General features: G+C 41.7%; 1 protein-coding gene across 2 annotated transcripts in view; it reads left to right on the forward strand.

The window, feature by feature from the left end:
* The first annotated feature begins 3,198 nt into the window (after positions 1–3,198).
* The window catches only part of BCL6 (BCL6 transcription repressor), a 155,352-nt gene continuing 135,214 nt past the window's right edge, over positions 3,199–23,336 (forward strand). The window contains exon 1 of one of the 2 annotated variants that reach the window (XM_068281223.1): positions 3,199–3,280. The gene's annotated coding sequence lies outside the window, so the exon portion shown is untranslated. Of the gene's footprint in view, positions 3,599–23,336 lie in introns of both variants that reach the window. The other variant, XM_068281222.1, reaches the window with a different exon arrangement.

A 23,336-nucleotide genomic window follows, 5' to 3' on the forward strand; every position in this document is an offset into this window, starting at 1 on the left:
AGGCAGTGCCTCCTTCTGTATTCTGCCTCAGGGGTGCTAACCAGAGCAGCGGTTGCTACTGGTAGCCCCATCTGTTTGTCTGTCTGGATTGCATTCGCTCTGGCGGAAAGAGCAGTGGATCCTGCTAAGCCTATTCCTGTACTCGGATCACACGTGCTCTGGTGGAAAAGAGCAGTGGATCCTGCTAGCTCTGTTTCTCTACTTGGTTCACACTTGCTCTGGTGGAAAAGAGCAGTGGATCCTGCTAGCTCTGTTTCTCTACTTGGTTCACACTTGCTCTGGTATAAAAGAGCAGTGGATCCTGCTAGCTCTGTTACTGCACTTGGATCACACTTGCTCTGGTGGAAAAGAGCAGTGGATCCTGCTAGCTCTGTTTCTGTACTTGGTTCACACTCGCTCTGGCGGAAAGAGCAGTGGATCTTTCCTGTCTTGTCCCTGAACCCGGATCGCACTCGCTCTGGTGGAAGAGCGGTGGATCTTATCTGACCTATTCCTGTTTTCCGTTCATCTGTCTGTCTGGAGCAAACGCTTGCGGTTGCATGAGGTAAGGCAGCCGTGTAGCAAGCGTTCCTGTTATTTGTTCATTTGTGTTCTTTCGTTAGTCAGGGTGGCGTGCTTGTCTCTGTTGCGCTTATTGTGCGAAGACCGCGCCGTAAACGCGTTCGCTGTTGCGAATGAGTGCGGTGTTCGCGTTTAGCTATCGTTTGTTATTTTTTGTAATCTTCTCATTGTTGTTTGCTGTGCTTTTGCTACTCTCGTGCTCTGTCCTTCTCAGTCTGGTGTCTGTTGGCAATTGCCATTCTTTGTGATTGCGTTCTTGCTTTGTTTCTGCTGATGTGTGTTCACCATCGCTGGGTGGCGACTAGATTGGTGGACACACATTCATCCTGTCTCTGTGCTCTTTCTCTTAGAGGGCTATCGTGCCCTACTTTGCCTTTATCTGTACAATTCCCATCTGTCATCTGTGGCCATGCAGAGGCTGTGCTCGTCTGCACTCCACAGCTCCATCTGCCGGTGGGAATTGCCCTCTGCTGGTGCATTGCACCTAACCTGGGTTCTCCAAATTAAACGTTTGTGGAGGATTTCTGCTGTGTCAGCGCGCATCTTGTGCGCTGACCTCGGAGATAGAAACCCGCAAACGTTACAGTTAATTTTAAAGTTTGAGTATATGCTAAATTCTTCCAGTGTCTCAAGGGCTTTCTGCAATGAGCTTATTGGGTTTGTTAGAGTTAATAATAATTTGTCCGCATATGCTAATAGTTTAAGTTCTCCCCCCTTCACCGGCATCCCTTCTATCTGAGAGGAGCGGGGACAAAGGACACCCCTGCCGCACCCCATTCTGCAGTCCAAAACTTTTAGCCACGCAGCCATTCAGCTTCATACTTGATGACTGATTGTTATATCGTTTTTTTATTCTATTAATACATTTGTCAGTTAGTTCATACTTTTCTAGAGTTTTGAACAAAAATTCTCTCGAGATTCTATCAAACTTCTTTTCCGCATCCAATGTAACTACTATCCCTTCTTTACTTTTCTTCTTACAGTCATAGATGAAGCCAACGGCTGCGTAGATATTTTCCTGGATCAATTTTTTTCTCTAAATCCACTTTGTTGTTTACTTATAATATGATCTACAGTACTCTCCAATCTTAAGGCCAAAATGCTAGAGTCAATTTTAACATCTGTATTGATTAGGGATATTGGCCTGTATTGATTACAGTTCTCTATGTTTTTACCTTCTTTGGGTATTACGGAGATGAAAGCCCTGTTAGTTTCATTGGAAAAAGTTATACACGTTTCATCCTGATTAATAAGACTGCAGAATAGGGGGGCCACCTCTTCTGCAACACATTGATAAAATTCCCCTGGGAATCCATCCGGGGCCGGGCTCTTGCCTTTTTTTTAGTTTCTGAACTATCTCCTTAAATTCTAATTGAGATATTGGGGCATCCAACATTGCCCTCTTTTCATCCTCAATCTCTGACAATTCCACTTTCCTCAAGTATTCTCTGGGGTCCTGATTTGTAGCTTTATTTAAATTATATCCTCCAGCAAAATTTTGATCCACCCCCCCCCCAACAATCACATCCCTTGCATACCCCTGGTTACCTGTACAGCCCGTGGGACACATCTTGCAAGTGTCATAAAACCAGTGTGGACATCATAGCCATCATCGTAGCCACCAGGGCCGGATTTAAGACAAGGACACATAGGAAATGGCCTGGGCACTACAGGATCAAGGGCAGGTGGGCAGCAGGCTATACTGTAGGGGGAAGGGTCACCTGGTTAATTATACTGGAGCGAGGGGGTTCATCAGGCTATCTATAAGGAATGGGGGGTTTCATCTGGCTTCTTATACTAGAGGGAAGAGGGGTGGGGTCATCAGGCTACCTATACTGGAGGGAAGTGGGGGGGTCATCAGGGTATCTAAACTGGAGGGGGGAAGGGTTATCTGACTACCTATAGTGGAGGTGGGGGGAATCGTCATCTGGCTAACTACTTGGGTTGTAAAGAGTACAAATCCGGCCCTGGTAGACACAAGAGCACCTGATCTAAAGCTGATTGAAGGGATGGATCCCTTTATCAGAGGGAAAGAGGTAGTAGTTGGAGCCCCCTTATCGCTCTGGGGCCCCTGCAATCGCAGGAGCTGCTCCCCTGTAGTTACACCTCTGCTCCTACTGTACAGTTTCCAGTGTATCTCCTACATGTACCTTCCTGACTACTATTACTGCTAATCTTTTTCTCAGTCAGCTGTTGCCAATGTGGTGATCCCTTGAGCTGTAACCCAGGAGTTGTCATGCAAATGAACCCAGTATTTCAGATGGTAAACGAGGTTGATAATTGGCACTGTGTCGTCGGTAGGTTTAAACTTGATACTGAATATCCACCTTCTTCCTCACACCCTACATTGCATGGTGATTCATCTTACTTGTCTAAATCAATTTCATTAACTGAAACTGTGGTTGTAAATAGAAACTTAGATAGATGGTCTCTCTTCCCCTCTACAGCTTTCGACATTGTAGACAGTAGACAAGAGCACCACATGCTTTTCAGAAACTCTTCTTCCTGGGTAGAAGCTAAGGATGTTTGCCAGCTGAACAATAGTAGATCTTGGAAGGAGTCCACAGCTATGCTAAGGTGCCGCCCTTCTTACCAGTCTTTCAGGGCATTAGTAATGTGTAATGCTTATAAGTGGCACAACATCAGAATGTACTGCAGAAATCACCATGTTCAGAAGTAGATGACTCAACTTACAGCAAACGATGAATTACTGATTCAGGTTTGTTAGAGAGCTTCACCTAATATTTTCTAGACATGTCTGAGCCGTACTGTGGCTTTTTTAGGCATAAAAGGAAGCTCCAAGCTTCACTGAGAAATCCTCATTTTCTAATCTAAATAGGTTAGCTTTCCTTTGCAAGTCTTAAACTATCACATCAATGAGGTGTTTACTTTTGGGAATACTTGTTTAATGTAGACAATCCCAAACGCACCGACCTCTTCGGTAACAGAGTTTAATGCTAATGGATGAATGACCCTATAGGACCTCATGGAGTAAATCAGCCACAGAAGATAACAGATTTGCTCTGTAGATCATACAGTAAGTCGTTTTTCATATGTATTTTAAGCTTTTATATTCAGATAATAAGGAAAAGTATATCAGCTATAAAGTTATTTATTGATCTTAACTGCATATCATGTTGATTGTTTAATAAAAGTAGTACACTGATAATAACAGCAATTACAACAGGTTCATCATAGTAAGAGATATTTCATTGATTTGCCTCAGTTAGTTAACAACTATGAACTATATTGGTTTCACAATGTCATTGATGATCTATACACATGTTTAAAATGTGGTAATACAATATACTGTATTTATTCTGTTAAAGTTTTTTTTCTATATTATAACTAGGGTTGTCACATGGTTGATAGTGGATATGTGTTATTATTTTTATGGCTAAAAAGGGTGTTGAAAATAATCTTTACTGTTCATTTTTTTTCATGTAATTACCCACGTAGTGTGTTGGCCTATAATACTTTTCAAAAGGCATTAAGTATCTAACAAAATTCAAATCAATTCTGGACCCAAAGGCAAAAATATAATTAAACAAGAAATAAAATAAACCAAACATAACTAACTCCTAAATTATACTGAATCACATTTTAATGTACACATAAACACCATAGAAAAATCACACTCATGCAACATATATAATATATATATATATATATATATATATATATATATATATATATATATATATATATATATATAACTATATATATAACTATATATATATATATATATATATATATATATATATATATATATATATATATATATAAAACAAGTAAAACAAAAATAAAAATAAAATTGTGCGTGTGCGCGCATGCACGCATGTGTGTGCGTGCGTGCGTGCATGTGTGTGTGTGTGTGTGATTTAGGACAGACAAAACTGCAAAAGATTTTGCTAAAAAGCTTTCATCCTTGGTAAGCAAACATGGAAGGTTAAATAAGGTTAGATAATTATAGTAACAAAGGGTTCTGTATGGTGATTGAACTAATTACCCAGTCAGAGGGTGGGGTGAACTTTCATATTCTTTCTATCCTATCACAGTTTAACCCTTATTTAAATGCTTGGACCAGATTGGTGACTGGTAAGATTTTTTTCCCCAAGAATCTTTGTTAAGTCAGGTGAATTTGTTTTTGCTTCATGTGCAAATGTGTGCATATGAGGATCCCTTCAGTTCAGTTAGGACACTAGGACAAAGTCTTGATTGAGTGGAACGCCAGCTAAGATATTTTAATAGAATTAGAACAGAAGAGGAGGGTTAGAAACACTTTAGGGCTAGTTTCACAGTGAGAGTTGTGCTGCGTTCAGTAACAGTGGGAAAGCAAAAGAAAGGGAAAGGGGTGCCACCCGTTATCAGTGCATTGCATCGCATACAGTGAAGCATACAGTCAATGAAAAGTATGCTTCATTGTACTGTTAACCTCCTTGCCGGTTATCCCGAACTCAGTTCGGGATAACCTGCGCAGGAGGATTGCTCAGGCCCCGCTGGGCCGATTTGCATAATTTTTTTTGTTACAAGCAGCTAGCACTTTGCTAGTTGCTCGTAACTTCCGATCGCCGCCGCTCGCCGCCGATCCGCCGCAATCCGCCGCGCCAAGCCGCTCCCCCCCGCCCCAGACCCCTGCGCTGCCTGGCCAATCAGTGCCAGGCAGTGTTGAGGGGCGGATCGGGATTCCCCATGACGTCCCGACATCCATGACGTCGGTGACATCATCTCGCCCCGTCGCCATGGCGACCGGGGAAGCCCTGCAGGAAATCCCGTTCTCAACCACACCACAATGGCTGTGAACGTTGCATTGTTTTTGCATAGTGATCTAACATTATTCATTACAGTGCAGCTGTTAGGATGCACCGCAAGTCTCCACTGTTAACGTGGCCTCAGGATTAAATGATTTATTCCGCATTACAGAGTTTGGATACAGAAATTTACAAATTGTTCCTATGACAAATGCAAAAGTGAATACTCCCCAAGAGGGAAATAGTAGTAATAAAATCTGATAAGGGATCTAACATTTCCCTATGCATACAACACTAAATAGAAAGTTTGCACTGATGGAGATGAACTGATTTACTTGCCTCATCCTTTTAATACCCTCTTAATGTTTAGATTTTGTTCACAATGCTGTGAAAGCTTTACACTGGTGATGGCCTTTTTGGGCCTTTCGTTTTAGATTCTTCTGTTCTCACACTATGAATACTGAGATCCTCAAGCTCTGCGCTGGCCTAGGTCCTTGATTTTCTGGATAAGAAGGGTAGGGTATGGGTTAGGGTCCTTCCTCACCCCACCGTTGACATCCATGGCCCCTCTGAACATTTCTGACAAGAGCTTGTCAGATATGTTCTCGTATCCCCGCTCCCCACTGTGTGTGAGTGTGACGGTACTGCACTTACCTGAATACAGCTGCCTCTGACCAGTAAGCCAAAGCTTCTCTCTAACGTTCGGCTTCGTGCTATTGCGCCTGCACAGCCATACTCAAGCACTAAAATAGGGACCTGACCATCAGCGGTGGGGTCAAGGAGTGTTTATAGATTTTTCATCTACGTTTGCTGAGTGCTTTACTTCTTATTAGTGGCAACGATTTCTTTTTAAATGGTTTCCAAGAGTTGTGGTGTCATTATTCTAATCATGGCTTCTCTAACATCTAGGGAACCCAGACTTAATTAAAAAGCTTAACTTGGTAATAGGCCATTGCCAGAGAAAGTATACTGCCTGTATTTATGTTATTTTATTGCTTAATAGAGGTTTTTTTTTTATATTCATTGTTAAATACAGTATATGTGTTTTGTAATAATATTAATAGCTAAACCCTGTAACAGGCATACCACATATCTTGGGAAAGTTTCCAGGAACAGTATTATGATTCATGAATCATGCTTACTTGCACACATATAGAATTCCTAACTTGGGTGTTTGCTATTAATATTGAGCATGCGAGAGAAAGGGTTGACTCATGGATAGGTTGTGTTAATAAGTTTAAGTACTGTGTCAACCTATCTTGTTTGCTTGGACTTTCTATTGGGTCAGGTGACTTAGTATTTTGGGATAGTTCCATAGTTTTTGTCTTCTGACTATCTGCATTCTTAATGCACAATTGCACATATTAGTTAAACAGATTCCTACAAATCACAATGCTTTGTTTGGCTTGCAGAAAGCTGTAAACTTTCAGTCCTCCAGCATGACCACACTATTGGTCACATTTTTATTTCAAAAGCATTGAGGTCCATATTATAGGACAAGTAGTTTAAATCTAGTGCCATATTAAAACATGATCAGGCTAGTGTCGGAAGTAGAACATAAGTAACAAATAACTCATGTAGTAAACAGATGTCGAGGAACAGAGAATTTGGGTGGAGCTTTCCTAAAAATGCATAGCCCAATCACAGCAAAGAAAAACTCTACACAACAAACAGAATGACGTGTCTCTCACATCATCCAGACTTACAGCCTAATTTGTAAAACTTCAATAGCAACACTTCAGATAGTATTATTGTGTGCTATAATACATGCTCTGTTTTGCTGCACATACTGCTTCACTGTTCAGCCTGTGTACGGGTTTCCTTGACCTTCACTGCTGGCTAAACTAAAATCCTTTTTTTATTTATTTCTGGGCATACATCAGTAGTTTTTCCACATCAAATCCTAGCAGAGTTTTTTCCTGTAACCTTGTATGGAGAGAGTAAGCAATCCATTACTTAAACAATAATTTCAAAATATAAATATATGTGTTAAAGCATAACTGTCAGGCATAAAATCAAAAATCAATTCTTTATTTTGATCTGGTAAGCAAGTAATAAGGATGCTAACCAGACAATCCAAAAGTTAAAAATCACTCTTATTTTGCTTCTCCATAAAAGATCATTCCCCAGTTTCACTGTCTCTTATTTGGTACATCTGCCACACAAAGGAGGTTGCAGGGCATGCTGGGTTTTCTTTTTTTCTTTTTTACTTTCCCCTCAGACATAACCGATACAGCCTGATTGGCTGAAGCCTCTTTCCCTCCTTTTTCCCCTTCCACACCTCTATTCCTCTCTGATTGGCCAATATTTCTCATGCTAAAACAATGCACTTTCTACTGTAGAGCTGGGTGGGAGTGTCTGAAGACTGGGAAGAGGACGGGCAAAGCATACACAGACTGAGTAAAGGCGGAAATGATGACCGGATTGGCTTCAAGATAGAGTCAAAATGGGAAATCCTAAGAAGGATTTTCTCTTTTTTTACTATAGAAAAATCACTAAAATTAAAATGTGGACAGTGCAATACATATGTAGAGCAAGAATGTATCTACTTATATATGTGTTGTTGTTTTTTACTAAAATAGTATGGCTGACTGCTCCTCTTTAATTACAGTAATGAAAGGTACTTATGCAGTTTTTCACACTAATGCATAGCTATTATGTTCTTTTACTTTTATCCCCACATTTACTTAAATATGGAATATTCTGTTTTAGTTATTTATGTAAGGTAGGGTCCAATAATGCTTCTTGTAGACACTTTTCCACATATTTGTATATTCAACACACATCATTAGTGTCACCCCTATCTTGAATCCTGTTGTCACATCCTGTGACTCATGCTGGAAATCCTCTATTCTGTACTTTGTTCAACATCTATTTATTAAAATGTGTAATAAATATTACATTTTATGGTATACAATTTGCATACTGTTAGAACCTTTGAATTATTATTTGTATTTAGACATACACTCAGACAAAATGTTTAATCAGTCATAGTTTATTATTATTGATTTATAAAGTGCCAACATATTCCATGGGGCTGATAGATTTAAACATGAAACAATTTAAATTAAAGGGAACCTTAAGCCAGAAATACAAAAATCAGTTTTACTTTCCTGGGGCTTCCACCAGCCCCCTCCAGCCATCCAGTGCCCTCGCAGTAACTCACGGAGCCTCCGGTCACCCGCCGCCAGCTAGTTTCATTTTTGCTGACAGGCCCGACAGGCCTGGCCAAGCGTATTTTTCTTTGTATTCCCTTCAGCAATAGCATCCTGCGCCAGTGCAGGACCCTATTGAGGACGGGAAAATGAAGAAGGATACTCTTGGCCAGGCCCGTGCAGGCGCAGAAACCCTGCCGACTCCCTGTCAGCGAAAACAAAACTAGCTCGCGGCGGGGGACCAGAGGCTCCGTGAGTGACTGCGAGGGCACGGGATGGCTGGAGCGGGCTAGTAGAAGCCCCAGGCAAGTAAAACTGATTTTTGTATTCCTGGCTTAAGTGTCCTTTTAAGGGGTAAAATAGAACTAAAGGCTGAGCCGCAATGCAGGATTGTAGCTGTTCATAAATTTATTGATAATTACATCAACTGCGATATTAATCGAAAGCAAAATTGCATGGTAACTGAAAAGTCTATAACCAACTTTATTAGGATATGGGATTAAATGTGATAATGGCATACAGGTATATGCTTTATACATGCCTTTTAATGGTTTCAGATATAGAAATAACCACTGTGACAAATAGTTTATAAATAATAATTATTTAGAAACAATAAATGATACAAAAATATTTTTTACAATCAAAATATTTAAAATTCAAAAAAAGTTTAATTTTACCGTAAAAAGATTGTAATTGACTACATTCATAATTAATAATTTTAACAATTAATTACAGCTGTAAAATTGTTTCAGAAATGTGTGAGAAGATTTTTTTTTTTTTTTTTGTCAATTGTTAACATTGCTACTGCTTCTGCATGTGAAAACATGAAGAGTTGTTTTCTAAACATCTTTCCTGACATTTTAATCACAGAAAATCTTTTTAAAGCTAGATCAAATAATTCTTATACTTTTTATAGACACAGCTGGATTACGCAGCAGGGCGATGTAGTTGGCTTACGAAAGTGATGGCAGGAAAATAGTAAGCCCTGCAGTGCTTATTTGAATTTGCCATTGAACTGATGTGAGCCACCTGTATCACCCTGCCGCATTATCTGGCTGAGTCAATAAACAAGTGGGGTCAGTGGCAGTACAGTCGATCAGAAGAGCTCAAAGAGAGAAGATGATGGGTGGGGACCGTTGGTCTTTAATCAAAATGGGAGGCAATCCAACAAATTTCTTCAAGCAGGACTGCAGACAAAAAAATAATATTTCTAGTAGGAGGGGGTCTTACAGAGAATCCCTGTATATCTATCAGCATGCAAACATAAATACATAAATAAAATAAAATATACCCTTGCTCACAGTTTTTTTTTTTTTTTTTTTTACTTTTATAGGAAATAGGTTAGGGGTCTCCTGAAAGATACTTTTTACCTAAGCCACTTCGTGGCTACTTTATTGCCCACTTACCAGACAGAACCATAAGCACCCCCACACTAACTTCCACCTCTTCTTGGCCAAGTTGACAAATGAAGGTGGGAATCAGCTTTGTCATTTTTTTTTTAGTAAGGTACCCTTCAATGAAAAATGGTTGAAAATTCCACAGATCATTCATGCATGTGTCCATGTCAATGCACAGTGTTTCAAAAAAAATACTTCACCCAGAGTCCTAAAACAGAGTGCCAAACATTTCTTTGATAAATAATGTAAGCAGTCTGCACACTGGGATCTGCAGCACCTGTCATAATTTGAATATTATATACACATCCACTCTTTATCAGCTTCTTTCAATGTAGTTTGGTGCAGCTGCTGATAGACATAGCTTCTGATGTGCAGAAGACCACGGTAGATTTCAGTTCCTACACTTTATAGCCACTTCACCTGTGAGTAGGATGCACTTTGTCCTGTCTGGCTGTCAAATCTACACAATTGCTAGGAATCACAAATTGCAATCCTACAGCTTTGTGAAGTAACCCACCAAGTTGTTTGTTTCTTAACTATCAATAATTGATTACATGCATGTCATACGTAAGAAAAATACCTAATTTGCTAAGTTTCAAACCAGTGTTGCAATCAACTGGATCGATAAATATGCACAATACATAAAATAAGGTCCCTCATGGCAACTTATAACATATTTTAAAAAAAGTTTCAATAACTATTTTGATAACTATTTTTATGTTTTAATTTAGGGCACTATCAATCTTGCAGTTTTCATTGTTTATAGCTGCTCCTGTTACATTTTTGACCCATTTCAGTGGTGGTGAATATATTACACCGAAAGCTGCTTGGCAGAGATTTCCCCAGCTTGAAAATCTTTTTTGCGCAATGATTGGGATAAGTCATACCACCTGTAATGTACTCCTTTATTTTCTTGTACAATATATGCTATTGAATTTCACATTTACACAAATAGTTGACATATAATTGCATATTAACAGGCCCATGTTCAGCATTGCTCATCAGCCTAGCAGGTTAGTAACAAGGTGGGGATGGTCTTCAACTATGTTTAAGCAATATCTAGAACAAGTATGGACACAGTACCACAGAGAGTGGAAGAACAACTTTCCTCATCCTCAAGGTCTGTTCTATTCCAAAATAATCTGTTTAAAGAGACACTGAAGCCTCCTTAAAATCACGTTTTTATTTTAAAAACCTCTTAAGTATGTTTGCCCTAACTAAAACGCCGCAACCCTGCGGCTGAAATCTAACTAAATCCCCCCAAACCCCCCTTGCAAAATCCATGACTTTCTTGGTCGTAGATTTTGCTGTCCCGAACGCTTCCATGAGAGGCAGAGCTTTCAGCTGCAGCTCTGCCTCTCCACGCATCTATCAGCACGTATCTCCGGCTCTCCCCAGCCTCTCTCAGTGAAGGAAGACTGAGAGGGGCGGGCGGAGGCGGAGATACGCGCTGATAGACATGTGGAGAGGCAGAGCTGCAGCTAAAAGCTCGGCCTCTTACGGAAGCGCTCCCCGCAGAGTGCCCCGGGAGTTTGGGGGGATTTTGTTAGATTTCAGCTGCGGGGATGCAGCGTTTTAGTTAGGGCAAACATACTTAAGAGGTTTTTAAAATAAAAATGTGATTTTAAGGAGACTTCAGAATCTCTTTCAATGGGGATTTACACATGGGCAAAAATATATTCACCTTGGCCATTGTCAGAGTTAAAAAATAAGTGTATCAACCACCCCTTACGGCAAGAACAGTAGCACATTATCATTAAACTTTTTGCTTACTTCTGTTTACTTCATCATGCATTGCTACCTCTCTAGTGGCTTGATGAAATTACAGCTATTGCTAGCATTCAGTGCTAGCAATAGCTGCAGGAGCCGATAATCAGGTGAAATGACTTCTGTCTAATATTTACACATGGCTGAGAGATAGAAAGTTCCCTTGCAGATAATACCAGCAATTTTAAAGGGGCACTATGGCAAAAATTTGTAAAATTTAAAATATGTGCAAACAGAGACAAATAAGAATTACGTTTTTTTCCAAAGTAAAATGAACCATAAATTACTTTTCTCCTATGTTGCTGTCACTTACAGTAGGTGGTAGAAATCTGACAGAAGCGTCTGGTTTTGGACTAGTCCAACTCTTCATAGAGGATTCTCAGCAAGGCTTTTATTCTTTATAAAGATATTCCCTAAAAAGGATTTAAACAATGATGCTTGCCAGCTTCCCTGCTCGCTACACAGTTTTTTGGCAGTTGGACAGAGCAACTGCCATTCACTATGTGCTTTTGAAAATAAATAAATCCCTGAGAATCCCCTATGAATAGATGGACTTGTCGAAAACCTGTCACTTTTGTCAGATTTCTACTACCTACTGTAAGTGACAGCAACATAGGAGAAAAGTAATTTATTGCTCATTTTACTCTGGAAAAAAACCTACTTCTTATTTGTCTATGTTTGCACATATTTTAAATGTTATAATTTTTTGCCATAGTGCCCCTTTAAAGACCCAATGGTTTTATCCTCTGATTCAGTTAGTACAAGAAGTGAGAGGCATAGTTTAAAGTCCAAAATGGATGCAACATTTTTTACCTGCCTTACCCAGGTATTAATACATATCATGCAGCTCAAGGTGATACTTTTTTCCTTTTTTTTTTTTTTTTTTTACATCAAAGTAAATTTTACCTTAATTTTTATTATTTTTAGGTACACAGATGGTATAGACCTCTCCCTTACAAGCCTTATACCCCAGGCTGTATTGCCAGAATGGCAGACCTCGTTCATAAGTGTGTGGCTCTGCTACCTGAGTAACTACACATATGGTCCTTGACATTAAGGTTACTCTATTAAGAGTGGACAGAAATACTTTTGAAAAGCACCCTTATCCAATTGCATGTCTACTATAGTGTCCAGAATGATATGAGGGTAGGTTCTGGGGTTCACTTATGGATTCTTGCCGTGTATGGGTACAGGCAGTTTTCAAAGGATCTTCAATCAAGATTGACAAAAGACCCATGAGGAGTACAATGACTAGGACAGTTTAAAGGGTGTGTATTTATGTATTTTTTTTATTATTATTTTTTTAGTAGGGAATGCCATGTTTTTCTTAAAATGCTTTGCAGCATTTATACTGTGCAGCTAATTATTAAAGCAGGCAAATGGGAAATACAGGGTAGTCCATATTGGGCAGAAAGTATAGATTTCAACGTACGTTTACTGTCAGTTTTTGAAAATCAATAATGCCTACAGACTGAAATAGAAAGATAAGTTGTAATAACATGAAAGGACTAAAAAATAAAATCTGTAGCCCTGACATGTTTATAGTAAATGGAGTTTCAGTTTACAGAAAAAGAGAGAAAAGATAAACGTAACACACAGAAAAAAAGAACAAAGCCCATACAAAAGTTTTTAGACCTATTATATTGGTTAAAAGACCATGAGGGCCTTGTCCTCATTTTGTAGTTGAGCCTTGTTTATTCACGATGACTCTAAAAATATTTTTTTAGTAAGATACATAATATAAAAGCAAAAAAAAAAAAAAAAAAAGTCGAACCATAAACAATCTTATTTATTTTTTGTTTCCATCTTACAAAAATTACTTTTTTGAACCCGGGGTGGGAAGATGGGGGGCAGATGGGACTCAAAAGCATGTTCTCTGCTTCATAACATGCCTCGGTGTCCCCACACAACTGCACTCTGCCCTCCCCCCACCGCTGCACTATAGCCCCCCGAGATTGGCGTCATTATTGTCGCCATCTCGGTGGTAAACACAGAGAAAGGGATTCTCTGTTCAAAATGCCCGCCAGGGGTGTTCTTACAGGATTTCCAGAAATGGCAGCTCTCTCTCCCTTGCCCCTTGCCACATTTCCGCCTCCCTGCATGCTGGATGAGAGAATAGATGTCACATCCCAGCATTGTGACCTATAAGTCACAAAAGTGAAACTGGGCCAGTGTCCCACAGGAGCGGCGTGGAGCGACGGTTTTTGCGACTACCTGATCCGCTCAGCCCCACGGGATCAGGTAGCTTACCTTTTTTTTTAATTTTTTGAGACCAACTAAGGCTCGCTTTAAGGATCCCTGGTGCTCTATCCAAGTTGTAGTCTCCTTTACCTCTAGTTTTACTTTTTTTGTGCATTGCAATTAGAGATGGCACATTTATCTTTTGATAACCAATTGTTTCAATATGTAATTATCAAAACAATGGTTCTATAAAACAAGAAATCACAGCTTGCAAACCTTAAAAGGTAAAAAGACATTTGAAATGTTTACAGTCAAAGGATAATATACAATTTTTTTTCCCTGAGTTTTCTCCTAGGTGATATTTTCACACCTTGTCAATAAAATGCCTTTTAACCACCAGCAAGGCAGAAAATACTCAAAATAATTTTGATAGTGCTCTTTCACCTACATTTTGGTACTTTTTCAATACCGGAGTGCTGAAAGGTTATTTAAAATAGATGGTAAAAAAATTATCTCCTAGGAGAAACCGCAGGGAGAAAGTCAATTGCATATGGCCCAAGGTGTCAATTAATGGTGGAATTTTTAGCGGATTATCTTGTTTTCAGTAAGATCACTCAAATCTAATGAAAAGAGCCTTTTTATTGGATCCATGGCATTGAACAATCCAACTTGCGATCATATCTAAACTAGTTACGATCGTATGTATGAAAAATCTTTCACGCTGATTGACCATTTCTTTAAAGCAAAATTGAAGCAAAACTAAACTGATGAGAATGAATTGTATGTGCAGTACAGATAACAAATAGAGCATTGGCTTACAAAGAGTTTTAAGCTGTTTTCCAGCACAGGAAGCGTTAATACACTTGAGTTGTTATCTATGCAAAAGAGCTTCTCTAAGCTATTTGACCAACTTGGTCAAATTGTTTTCTAAATAGCTTAAACAACCAATGTAGGTAGAAAAAAGTCTTGTAAAAGTAATACCTTTTAATGGCTAACTGATAAAGTTAAATAATGCAAGCTTTCTGTGATCTAGACATATTTCCAGATGTTAGCTGTAGTAAAACACTGATGCAGGTAAATAGCAAACATGAAGATGGCAGTTGTGCTGGTTGCTGTTCTAGATCCCAGAAAGCTTGCATTATTTAACTTTATCAGTTAGCCATTAAAAGGTATTACTTTTACAAGACTTTGTTTTTTTCTACCTACACATATTGTTTGGCTAACACGGTACAGAAACATTTTTACTTAAACAACCAAGAAACAGTGAGAGGCAGCTTGAGATAAGGTTTAAGTGCAAGAAAGTTCAAAGGGTCATTAGCTTTGCTTTGGTTTAGCACAGGGGTCAGGAACCTTCTTGGCTGAGAGAGCCATAAACGTCACATATTTTAAAATGTATTTGCCTGAGAGCCATACAATATGGCTAGCTGACTTGGGGGTTGATTTACTTTGTAGGATGAGATCCCCACACTTTGACCTAATAGGCTGTCTGTCAAGTGACAGGCAGCCTATTGGGCCTATCTAAGTGTGGGGATCTCGTCCTGCAAAGTCATTGGACCTGTCAGGGTTCAGAGTGGGACTATTGGAGCAGCTATTAGTTTTGGGGGGAGTTTGATTAAGTTAGTAGTGCATGCTACAGCAGTAGCGTGCCTACTTTGAAAATATTACTTGCTCTGCCTCACTAAGCTGTGCTGCTTGAGCAAGGTTACAAAAAGCGGGCGGAGCCAAAAACAAATTTCACTGGGAAAATATAAACTGCAGCCATTCTTATACTGTTAATGGCAGGGTGCTTAAACTTGAAAAAGTTGGTCACTGGGTGACTGGGATTAATATTCAGAAAAGTGAGTGGAGCCTACAACAGCCAATCAAGATTCACCTACTGATTTTCAAGGGGAATATTGAAACTGCTGCCATTCTTACACTGTTAATGGCAGAGGTCTCAAACCTGCTATAGTCAGTCATTAAGTGACTGGGGTTCATATTCACTAAAGGGGCAGAGCCACAAACAGCCAATCAGATTTGTTTGCTGGATAAACTGGCGTCCTTGCTGACTCCCTCCATGGCCTATCCTCCACTCTCCCCACCCTAACGTGTCCTAATCTTGCTGCAGCTCAGTATCACCAAACTCTCTCATCAGCCCTAGAGAAAGCGGCTCCACCAATATTCCGCCGCAACCGACCCCCTAACCCCCAGCCCTGGCACACTACCCATACTCGCAACCTCCAGAGGGAAACACGTGCCACTGAACGAAAATGGAGGAAAACTTGACTAAACCAGGATTTCTTACAGTACAAGACTAACCTGCTGCAGTTCCACACTGCCCTTGCTCATGCGAAGCAGGAATACTTTACCAAGCTCATCGGAGCACAAGCTTCCAATCCCCGGCGTCTTTTTGGCACCTTCAACTCCCTGCTTAACCCCCCCACCCACTTCTGTTTCCTCCCTCTCTGCCACAGATTTAGCCACCCACTTCACGAACAAAATAGTCTCCATCCGTCAGGAAATATCCAATCCTCACTTCCCACCCGTTCACAACCAACTCCTCCTCCACCCTATCCTCCCCTCACCTCCTTCACTCCTACTACCACTACTCCTACTACCACTGAGGAAGTCAACCACCTACTGCAGACTTCCCATACCACTACCTCCCCCCTTGACCCTATTCCTTCTGATCTACTTCAGCCACACTTCACAGATCTGGCCCCAGTCCTCACTACTCTGTTTAACCTCTCCCTATCCACAGGCACCTTCCCATCAGACTTCAAGCAGGCCACAGTACTGCCCCTGCTCAAGAAACCCTCCCTCGACCCCTCGCTACCCTCCAACTACCGCCCGATCTTCCTCCTCCCCTTCGCCTCAAAACTCCTTGAGCTTCTGGTTCACAAACGCCTGACCCAGTACCTCAATGCCAACTCACTACTAGACCCACTGCAATCTGGATTTCGGCCTGCCCACTCAACCGAAATGGCTCTCACCAAAGTGGTCAATGACCTTGCCTTAGCTAAAGCTGAAGGTAAATACTCCATCCTCCTCCTCCTCCTTGACCTTTCAGCAGCTTTTGATACAGTAGATCATCCCCTACTCCTCCAGTCCCTCCAATCCATGGGCATTCACGATCTCGCCCTGACCTGGCTTTCATCGTACCTCTCCAACCACTCCTTCACGACCGCCTTCAATGAGTCCTCATCCACCCCCAACCACCTCTCAGTGGGAGTCCCCCAAGGCTCGGTCCTCGGCCCCCTACGGTTCTCCCTATACACATCCTCCATTAGCAAGGTTATCTCCTCCATGGGTTTTAACTATCACCTGTATGCAGATGACACCCAAATCTACCTCCACACCCCTGACATATGCACCACTACCATGGACAAGGTCTCCTCCTGCCTATCTGCCATCTCCTCCTGGATGTCCACTAGGTTCCTGAAACTAAATCTAGACAAAACAGAATTGATGATCTTCCCACCCCGGTCATCCCTGGACCTCCCAGATGTGCAGGTCACTGTTAACCACACTACCATTCGCCCTACCTCTCAAGCCCGCTGTCTGGGTGTCACCCTGGACTCCGCACCCTACTTCACTCCCCACATCCAAAACCTCACAAAGTCCTGCAACTTCCACCTTCGTAACATCTGTAAGATTCGCCCTTTCCTGACCTCTGCCACCACCAAACTCCTCATCCATGCCCTCATAATTTCCCACCTCGACTACTGCAATGCCCTTCTGTCTGGTCTCCCTATGACCCGAACAGCCCCACTGCAGTCCATCATGAATGCGGCAGCCAGAATTATCCACTCCTCCCATCGCTCCACCAGGGCGGCTCCCCTCCGTGAATCCCTCCACCGGCTTCCTATCCAGTCCAGAATCAGATTCAAGATATTGTGTCTGACCTACAAATCCATCCACAAAACCTGTCAAACCTACATTTCTGATCTTACTCAGAGATACACACCAAGCCGCTCACTCCGCTACTTCAATGAACTTCGCCTGACCATCCCCCGCATCACCCAGTCGCATGCACGCCTCCAAGACTTCTCAAGAGCCGCTCCAACACTACGGAACTCCCTACCTCCACCCATTAGGGCAGTCCCCTCCTTCAACACCTTCAAGAAGGCCCTCAAAACTCACCTTTTCACTCTGGCCTACCACCCCTCACAATTGCTCTAAACCCACAGCTGAACTCTGGTCCCCTACCTCTCATGTCCCTACCTCTCCCTCTAGATTGTAAGCCTTTGGGCAGGGTCCTCCTCCTTTTGTGTCCTACCTGATCATGCACCTCCATTACTGTGCACCCATGCTATGCATTTGAGTGAACCTAACTTGCCTAATCTCCACGCTCCCCTCCAGTGACTGACTAAGCATTACCTGGTACTCATACTGTGCTGTGTGATCTGGTTTTCTTGTATTCCTGTATTGTCATATTGCTGTTTGTCACCCCTAAATATTGTCTGTAACCTAAATTAATGTCCAGCGCTGCGTAATATGTTGGCGCTTTATAAATACAATAAATAATAATAAAAATAATAATAAACTGCTTCCATTCACACAATTTTGATACCAGGAACCCGAAAGCGTAAAATCTGGTCATTGAGTGACCATGTGTCAATGTTACAAAAAGTGGGTAGCGGCGCAAAGTGCTAGCTGCGTGTACCAAAAAAAAAATTATGCAAATCGGCCCAGCAGGGCCTGAGAAATCCTCCTGCGTGGCATTGCCCGACCTGAGGGGCTTACCGCCAGGGAGGTTAATGGGCACCTTTTCTCAGCACAAAGTCAGACTTCCATTGGACCTCTTCCCAGTACATGTTTTCTTTTTGAGGGGTTCTGTTCAGACACATTATTATATTCAGCTATAACGAATGCGCTCAATCCTTAGGGTGACACTCCCTGTTTTTCTGAAGAGGGAAGGAGAGATAACATCAAAGCACATGAGAGAGCAGCTTCTTGTAGGTGGGGTAAGGAGGGGAACAATATTCTTATTTGTTGGTGGCCTTGTAGCAGTGGCGCCTGAAGAGGATGGGGCGGCCCGCCCTGGGTCGCAGCATGCAGGGGGGGGGAAAACAGCTGCCCAGGACCCTCCCCTGCTGGAGAAGGTGCCCAATCACCTGCCCCACCACCACCACTGCTATACATTCTCTCCCTTCTGGTCCCCCCTCCAGAAAGACAGGATCCCCCTCCACTGCCCAGTGTCATACTTCACACCACAGATCAGCAGTGACCTGTGAGCAGACAGTGAGCATTGCCTAGTTGCATACAGGAAGTAAATAAATGTCACTTCCTATATACAGAACCGTTACTGGGCACTGCCCCGCTGCTTCCTCGGTCCAAGTCACCACTGATCTGCAGAGTGAAGTATGGTGCCGAACAGTGGAGGGGGATCCGGGCTTTCTGGAGGAGAGGACCAGGAGGCAGCAGAGGAAGTAAAGTGGGGGGAGGGGACACAGGGCTACCTATACTGGCTGCCCCTATTCCTGGCTACCTATACTGGCTACACCTAATCCTGGCTACCTATACTGCGGGCACCTATTCCAGTCTACCTTTACTGCAAGCAACTATTCCTGGCTACCTATACTGGCTGCACCTATTACAGGCTACCTATACTGACTGCACATATTCCAGGCTACCTTATCTGGCTGCACCTATTTCAGGCTACCTATACTGGCTGCACCTATTCCAGGTTACTTATACTGCAGGCAACTATTTCAGGCTACATATACTGCAGGCAACTATTTCAGGCTACATATACGGCAGGCAACTATTCCAGGCTACCTATACTGCAGGCAACTATTCCAGGCTAGCTATACTACAGGTAACTATTCCAGGCTATCGATACTGGAAGCAACTATTCCATTCTACCTATACTGCGGGCAACTATTGCAGGGTACCTATACTTTAGGCAACTATTCCAAGCTACCTATACTGCTTATCACGCCACTCCTTTCTTTTTTTGGGGCAGGGGTGTCATTTAATACCCAGCACCGAGTGTCAAATTCCCTAGGTACGCTACTGCTTTGTAGCACACTGTAAGCAAGCTGTATGTAGGGCCATCTCAGCAGAGTTAAGTCTATACCACATTTCACATTGTTATGCAAATTGTATTTTCCTCTGATTTTCCTAAATAGTCAATGCAAGTGGTATCCAGCATACATTTTAAGTCATCAATCATTAGAATATAATTTGAATGTTACTGAAAAAAACTACTAAAGATAACAGTATTTTTTTTACAAATAAAAAACTTAAAATGCTCTGTTCCTAATTAATATATGTATAGGTTGTAAAGAACTGAAGAGGGTCATTTGTTGAATTGTCAGCATTAGGAGGTCATATTTACTAAGATCAAAAGCTATTTCAATCAAAAGTGTCAAGTTACATATGAGCATAAAACCCCTTATTTGAGAGTAGCTTTACAATTCTTGCATCCATTGAACTTGTGAGTATTTGGAGAGTTTCTGTTTGAATTTCTTTGCAGGATGTCAGAATAGCCTCCCAGAGTGCTGTTTGGATGTAGACTGTCTCCTATTTTCATACATCTTTTGCTTGAGGTTACTTAAAAGGTTCTCAATAGGATTAAGGTCGGGGGGGGGGGGGGGGTGGAATGGGGGCCACACCATAAGCTTCTCTCCATTTATGTCAATAGCAGCCAATGACGCAAAGGTAATCCTTGAAGCATGAGGTGGTACATTGTTAGGCATGAAGATGATTTTATCACGGAAAATACGTTTTTTCTTTTTGTACCATGGAAGAAAGTGGTCAGTCAGAAACTCCACATACTTTTCAGAGATAATTTTCACACCTTCCGTGGCCCATTAAGAGGCCAAACAGCTCTCTTACTATGATTCCAGCCCAAAACATTACTTCGCCACTTCCTTGCTGACATTGCAGCCTTGTTCGGATGTGGTGGCTGTTTGTCCATCTGGACCATGCAGAGTTGCACAGTGACAGCACTTATTAGTAAACAAGACTGTTTGAAGTTTAGTCTTCTTGTAGTTCTGGACCAACTGCTGCTGTTTCTACTTGTGAGCTTAGGTTAGGGATGGTTGAATAGAAAGTTTATGCACTGAAATTCTCTGAAGAATTCTGCACTTGGATGTTCGCGGGACTCCAGAGGCACCAGTATCTTCAAATATGTGTTTGCTGCTTTGTAATGGCATTTTAGCAGCTGTTCTCTTAATCTGATGTATTTGTTTGGCAGAACCCTTCCTCATTTTGCGTTTATGTGCACAAACCTGTATGCGAGTCAGACACAAATCTTTTAATAGTATAATGGTCATGCTTACGTTTTCATGAAATATAAAGGTTTTCATACCTTGTCCAAGGCATCCAACTATGTCACACTTTTCGGAAGCAGAGAGATATTTTTTCTTTCTCATATTGCTTAAAAATTGTGATCTGCTGAATATTGTGTAACACCCTTTTTTAGTAGTTTTTCTTTTAATCAGGCTCACCTGGAAAACTAGTTATCAGAGGTGTCCAAGATTGATTTCAGTGATCAAAAGAGCCCTGATACTGTTACTCCTATTTATTTCTAATTGTGGAATAATCTACCAATGGCCAGATCATCATTCTCCAGACCTGTGTATGCATACATGAAATAAAGGTGCCTGGAAAAAAGGTGCAGGGATTACTGTTAGTAAATTACTAAGATTAGCGATATTGTAGTAGTGGATTTAGATAGTCAAATATGGGAAATATTTACTTTTATTTTACTACGGTTAAACCTAACCCTACTCTTACACAGAACTCTTCCCTGGTGATGCGTAACCCTAAGACCCTCCCCCCCCCCTCAGTGGTGCCTAACCCTAAGACCCCCCGGTGGTACCTAACTTTTAGGACCCCCTGATGGTGCCTAAACCTAACCCCCCCAAGCCCCCTCGGTGGTGCCTAACCCTAAGCCCCCCCCCGTGGTGCCTAAACCTAACCCATTTGGTGGTGCCTAACCCTAAATCCCCCTCCTAAAGCTATCCCCCCATTCCGCAAAGCTCAGCACCCATTATGCAATGCTGCAATGAAGTTATCCGCAAGCCATTTTTTTCTACAAAGCCTGTCTGCAACAAATGGCCCCTCTTGCCGCTAATCGGGCACCTTCAGTTACCAAATTTTACCTTCATGCGGTAAAAATTTAAAATTGGGCACCCTGAGGAGCCCGCTAGCGGCTGTCGACATGCACCCAAATTTCCATGCGATGTCTCTAAAAGTGGCTTTTATCATAGGAGTCTATGCATCTCTTTCAAATTGTGCTATGCCCAACGACTAAACATTTTCTAGTAGTCAACCATTTGATTTCTCAAAACTTTCAAAGAAACTGCCTAACCAGTGGTAATCACTGCTGTGCTATGAAGTATTAAGAAAATTGCTTTACAAATGTTTCATTGTTGTTGTTATACGAGCTCTTGTGACAAGGACAGTGTTATTTAAATGCTTTTTATGGTTAAATGCAATAAAACCAGAGTGAATTAGAAGTATTAACAGACGGTTATACAATGAGACAGACGTAAAATCACATAAGTGATATCACATTTGCTCTGGCGCTCTGTGTATATAAGGAGGACCTATAGTCTGTTCAACAGACTTTGGTTCGCTTTCAAAGGGTGGAATTAAATTGAATTAACCAGAATTCAACTTATGACTCAACTACACTTGCACCTGCACCCTTAATTAATCTGCAAATTCCCTGATCATCTTTATCCTTTTCTCCTCACAGGTATGTTTGATCTTTCATCTTGCATCTGACCTGCACTGAAATTGAAACCAATCCCTTACTGCATTCATCTGTCTGTCTATGCCGCATCTGTTTCATCTATAGCATGTGATCCATTCTTGCTGTCCTGTTCTGCTTCTCTCCCATATTAGTAGCACCAGAGTAACATACTTAAATTCTATTTTACGAATTACTATGGAAATTCTAGCTTTTGTTTCATTCTTGATGTCCTAGTGGCCTGTCTGTGATGTAAACAAAAGTTTGTAACACCTACAAGTTTGTTTGACTTGTAGGCGGGGCCGCCATCAGAAATTTTGGGGCCCCTCACACATCATCAGGCAGCCCCCCCCCTCCCGCAATGGGAGAGGCGCGCAAAGCGCGCCATGGTGAGAAATGTGTGGCCATTACATGTGGGCAGAACTACTTGCATGATGCTATCATGTTAGCATGGACCAAAAATCTCTTATTTCTTTTGTCTGCCTGTCCTGTGTTACCTCTTTTACCCTTGTGTTACCGCTCTCTTCTCTGCCTGTGTTAACTCTGTTTCCGTGTCTCTTTTGTCCCCCTCTATATCACCTCATGTCGCTATGTGTTTTTCTGTCTGTCTGTGTCACCTCTGTTCCCCTTTGCCTATATTGTTCCCCTCGTGCCACCTCATGTCCTCTGTGTTTATCTGTTTGTCTCCATCACCGTCGCCTCTAATCCCCTGTTCCTATTTTGTCCCCCTCTGTATCACCTCTTGTGCCGCTGTGCCTCTTTTGTCATTGTGTCAGCTCTTGTCCCCCTCTGTGTCACCTCTCATTCTCCCTTTGTCACCTTTTTCCCCATCTGTGTC

Source organism: Hyperolius riggenbachi, chromosome 4 (genome assembly GCF_040937935.1).
Source record: "Hyperolius riggenbachi isolate aHypRig1 chromosome 4, aHypRig1.pri, whole genome shotgun sequence".
NCBI classification, from domain to species: domain Eukaryota; kingdom Metazoa; phylum Chordata; class Amphibia; order Anura; family Hyperoliidae; genus Hyperolius; species Hyperolius riggenbachi.